Raw genomic sequence first — 5,800 nt, 5'->3', positions numbered from 1 at the left:
TTGGCCCCTATAAGAATTTGTCTGTAACTTGGCCGAACTCAACAAAAAAAAACATTTAATCTCCCAGCAGGCTGCGGGAGGCTGAGCGGTTCCTTCCTGCGGGAACTTTGCGCGCAAGCTGCCAAGTAGGCGAGGAAGCGAGATGGCCTGAGCGGGAGCAAACGCTCGGGCATCACAAAGACAGGAACATCTTCAGGCAGGTGGTGTGAAGGGCCTTCGGGGTGGGGGGCGAGCGGGGTTTTTTCCACTTTGGCCAACCATTTGCCACACAGTTGGGGGCACGTATGCATTTGAGGGGCCTGCACACCAGGTTTTTCAGGGTATAAGAGGTGCTCTCCTTTAACATCCATACGGATATACGAATCAGGAGCAAGAGGAGGCCACTCGGCCCCTCGAGCCTGCTCCGCCATTCAATAAGATCATGGCTGATCCGATTACTCCACATTCCCGCCTACCCCCTGTTATAAATCTCATCATTTATCAAGAAACGACTCATGAAATAACGCTGGACGGCCAGCTGGTGGCGCCGTCCAAGGAGTATAAATACTCAGGTGTGGGCCCAGCCTACCAGGGACATTTTGTAAGACAGGAACTAGTGAAGTACAACTAGACGTCCATGTTCTGAAACAAGTTGATTAAAGCCTTGCTTTATGCTCAAACCAAGTGTGTAGTGAGTTTTATTTCGTCACCTCCGATAACCTTTCACCCCCCTATCAAGAATCTATCTACCTCCGCCTTAAAAATATTCAAAGACTCTGCTTCCCCCGCCCTCCGAGGAAGAGAGTTCCAAAGACTCTCGACCCACTGTGAGAAAAAATGTCTCCTCATCTCTGTCTTAAATGGGCGACCCCTTATTTTTAAACAGTGACCCCTAGTTCTAGATTCTCCCACAAGAGGAAACATCCTCTCCACATCCACCCTATCCAGACCCCTCAGGATCTTATATATTTCAATCAAGTCACCTCTTACTCTTCTAAACTCCAGCGGATACAAGCCTAGCCTGTCCAACCTTTCCTCATAAGACAACCCGCCCACTCCAGGTATTAGTCCAGTAAACCTTCTCTGAACTGCTTCCAACGCATTTACATCCTTCCTTAAATAGGGAGACCAATACCGGACACAGTACTCCAGATGTGGACTCACCAAGGCCCTGGATAACTGAAGCATAACCTCCCTACTTTTGTACGATAGCAAAATACTGCAGATGCTGGAAATCCGAAATAACAACAGAAAATGCTGGAAAAACTCAGCAGGCCAGGCAACATCCGTGGAGAGAAATTAGAGTCGACGTTTCGGGTCGAACCCTTTTTCAAAACTGGAAAGGAAATGAAATAGATTAAGAGGCCAGGCTGGGAGAGAACAAAAGAAGTGAAGAGACATTAAGAGGTATTCAAAACGAGACGAGATGGTGATCGGACTAGTGGAGACAAAAGGCGGCTCAGATGAGGTGTGAAATGTTCTGGCAGAATGGGAGACAGCTGCCATGTGGGAGAGAGAAACAAAGGAAAGGGGGGGGAGGGAAAAACCAAAACAAAGGGGTGGATAAAAAATATAAGTAAAAATGCAATAGGGGTCGAGGTTATGATCTGAAATTGTTGAACTAGATATTGAGTCCGGAAGGCTGTAAAGTGCCTACTTTTGTATTCAATTCCCCTCGCAATGAATTGATAACATTCGATTAGCTTTCCTAATTACTTGCTGCACCTGCATACTAACCTTTTAAGACGCTCCTTAAAACTGACCTGTTTGACCAAGCTATTGGTCACCTGCCCTAATTTCTCCTGATGTGGCTCGCTGTCAAAATGTTTTTGTCTTAAAATACTCCTTGTGCAGCGCCTTGGGGTGTTTTACTACGTTAAAGGCGCCATATAAATACAAGTGGTTGTTGTTGGTGTTTTAAGACACGTGGGGTTGCTGCAGTCAGGGATAGGTGACCTGGTCAGTTGACGGTTAAGTTCGTACGTCTAGTCAACGCCGAACCGACCGCTCGCTGGCGTTAGTAGGTGTGTGGTGTTGGCTTATTATCGCTTGAGCTTAAAGTAAGGGAATAAACCTGTGCACACTTAGATATAATCGGGAGTATTACACGCGACAGTTCTGTGTGAGCTCACTTGTAACCGCTTGCTGATTTTAAGCAGAAAGAAAGTTAGAAACATAGAAAAATAGGAGCAGGAGTCGGCCATTCGGCCCTTCGAGCCTGCTCCATCATTCAATATGATCATGGCTGATCCTCTATCTCAAGACCATATTCCTGCTCTCTCCCCATACCCCTTGATGCCTTTTGTGTCTAGAAATCTATCTATCTCCTTCTTAAATATATTCAGTGATTTGGCCTCCACAGCCTTCTGTGATAGAGTTCCACAGGTTCACCATCCTCTGAGTGAAGAAATTTCTCCTCATCTCAGTCCTAAATGTCCTACCCCGTATCCTGAGACTGCAACCCCTCGTTCTAGACCCCCCAACCAGGGGAAACATCCTCCCTGCATCCAGTCTGTCTAGCCCGGTCAGAATTTTATGTTTCCACGAGATCCCCTCTCATTCTCCTAAACTCTAGCGAATACAGGCCTAGTCGACCCAATCTCTCCTCATATGACAATCCCCCCATCCCAGGAATCAGTCTGGTGAACCTTTGCTGCACTCCCTCTATGGCAAGTATATCCTTTCTTAGGTAAGGAGACCAAAACTGGACACAGTACTCCAGGTGTGGTCTCACCAAGGCCCTGTATAACTGTAGTAAGACATCCTTTCTCCTGTACATCAAATCCTCTTGCAATGAAGAGAATTGGCAGGATGTCCTACACTATATCCTGAGACTGTGACTCCTCGTTCTAGACTCCCCAGCCAGGGGAAACATCCTCCCTGCATCCAGTCTGTCTAGCCCTGTCAGAATTTGATACGTTTCCACGAGATCCTCTCTCATTCTTCTAAATTTAACTCTCGAATCCTTGTGTTCGGATCGGCGGGCCTGAACTTTGGAAAGTTTTGGACGGGTTGAAGGATAAGGGTGAATTTAAACGTCTTACATCCCCTCTCCCTAACTGCCCCGGGGAGGCGGTGGTGGGCCGCTTGTAGGAACTGCTGGAAGCGGGTTCGATACAGCTGGGCCGACCACTCCTGAGGGCGACGGGGAGAGTCGACTGAGTTGGTGCTGTGGGACCCGCCGGCCCGGACCGGGCTAAGGACGGCGGGCATCCTCCCCTGAAGTCAGCAGAGAGCGCTGTGAGTTTGGGTAAGTGTGAGAGTTCTTTAATTGTTATTTCTCTTTAAATCATTCTTGATAAGATTACTTAAGCAGTTTAAGTAAAGGGGAAAAGTTAAATATTTGGGATTCTGTTGGTTTAAGAAGAGTAAAGCAAGGTTACACTGCAGTAGGAGTAAATTGGCACAGCAGGCAGTGGAAACCAGTTTTCTAACCAATCAGCAGGGGTGACTCATTTGGCTGTAAACAAACAAACAGTATCAAAAGACCAGTGCTAGTGCGAGCAAGCACTGAGTGTGAGTCATCAAAGAGTGCTGTGAGTTAGGGTAAGTTGGGTGTTAGGTGCTCTTTTCAAACTTTAACTCTGTGGGTTGTAGTTAATAAGGCCTTTCTGGTGCAGAGTGACTGTTGGTAAACCATTTAACTGGTGTAACTAGTGGGTTTGATTTAATTTAAATCCAATTAATTAAAGGGGATACTAGCATCTAAAATCGGGCAGAGGGTGTCCATAACTAACAATAAAAAATTTAATTAATTACATAGAATGGAGCAGGTGATGTGTTACTGTTGCGAGATGTGGGAGCCGGTGAACCCCATTGAGGCTCACGGTGATTACGTCTGTGACAAGTGTCTGCTGCTACAGGAACTCCAGCTCCGTGTTGATGAGCTGGAGCCTGAGCTTCAGACACTGCGACACATCAGGGAGGGGGAGAAGTACCTGGACTCTGTGTATCAGGAGGTGGTCACACCTATGAAGTTAATTAATTCAGATGTAGCCCATGGTCAGGGACAGGACAGTGTGACTACGAGTGAGGCAGGTACGGGGATCCAGGAGGTAGTGTTGGAGGAGCCGCAGCCCTTGCTCTTGTCCAACAGGTTCAAGGTTCTTACTCCCTGTGGGGACAGGAGCAGGGACTGCAGAGAGGATGAGCAACCTGGCCACAGCACCGTGGAACAGGGGGCCATTCAAGAGGGGGGAGTAAATCGAAATGTTGTAGTGGTAGGGGATAGTATTATTAGGGGGATAGATAGAGTTCTCTGCAGCCGAGAGTGAGAGTCCCGAAGGCTGTGTTGCCTACCCGGTGCCAGGGTTAAGGGCATCTCCTCTGGGCTGGAAAGAAACTTGCAGTGGGAGGGGGTGGATCCAGTTGTCGTGGTCCATGTTGGTACAAACGACGTAGATAGGACTAGGAAGCTGGTTCTGTTAAAGGAGTATGAGCAGCTAGGGTTCAAATGAAAAGACAGAACCTCAAGGGTGGATTATTACCTGAGCCACGAGCGAATTTGGCTAGGACAAATAAAATTAGAGAGTTAAATGCGTGGCTCAAAGACTGGTGTGGGAGAAATGGGTTTTGCTTCTTGGGACACTGGCACCAGTACTGGGGCAGGAGGGAGCTGTTCCGTTGGGACGGGCTTCACTTGGCCAGTGCTGGGACTAGAGTCCTGGCGGATCATATAACTAGGGCTGTAGAAAGGGCTTTAAACTAACTAGTGGGGGGGAGGTTCCTAGAGAGCAAATAATAAAAATGACAACAGAGAAGGTAGCAGTGGGGAAATTAGAAACCAGAGCGTGTCAGGAAGGGGCAGAAGGTATGGAGTAAAAGGTAAAGTAATAAAAAGGGCAAAAGCAGGAACTAAGTGTCACAAAACATATTTGAAAGTTCTCTATCTGAATGCACGTAGCATTCGTAACAAAATAGACGAGTTAATGGCACAAATAACTACATATGGGTATGATCTTGTGGCCATTACAGAAACATGGCTGCAGGGTGACAATGCCTGGGAATTAAACATACCAGGTTATTTAACGATCAGGAAGGACAGGCAGGAAGGAAGGGGAGGTGGGGTGGCTATGTTAATAAAGGAAGGAATCACTGTAATACAGAGAAATGATATTGGGTCAAAGGAGCAGGATAGTGAAACAGTTTGGGTGGAGATAAGGAATAATAAGGGGAAAAAAACACTAGTGGGTGTAGTCTATAGGCCTCCGAACAGTTGCAACTCTGTTGGACGGAGTATTAATCAGGAAATAGTTGAGGCTTGTAATAAGGGAACATCTATAATTATGGGGGATTTTAATTATCATATTAACTGGACAAATCAAATTGGGCAGGGCTGCCTTGAGGATGAGTTCATTGAGTGTATTAGGGATGGGTTTCTTGAGCAGTATGTAACTGAACCGACCAGGGGGCAAGCAACCTTAGATCTGGTCCTGTGTAACGAGACAGGATTATTTAAAAATGTCCTAGTAAAGGATCCCCTTGGAACGAGTGACCATAACATGGTTGAATTCCATATTCAATTAGAGGATGAGAAGGTTGGATCTCAAACAAGCGTGCTAAGCTTGAATAAAGGAGACTATGAAGGTATGAGAGCGGAATTGAGTAGAGTGGATTGGGAAAATAGATTAAAGGGTAAGACGATACATGATCAGTGGTGTACATTTAAGGAGTTATTTTACAACTTCCAAAAAATATATATTCCACTGAGAAGAAAAGGGTGTAAAAGAAAAGACAGCCATCCGTGGCTAAGTAAAGAAATTAAGGATAGTATTCGACTAAAAACAAGGGCATATAAGGTAGCCAAATCTAGTGGGAGGAT

This window comes from Somniosus microcephalus, chromosome 12 (assembly GCF_052327205.1).
Source record: "Somniosus microcephalus isolate GS21.2 chromosome 12, FLI_Smic_1.0, whole genome shotgun sequence".
Taxonomy (NCBI): Eukaryota; Metazoa; Chordata; class Chondrichthyes; order Squaliformes; family Somniosidae; genus Somniosus; species Somniosus microcephalus.
Note: the sequence above shows the minus strand (reverse complement) of the source record.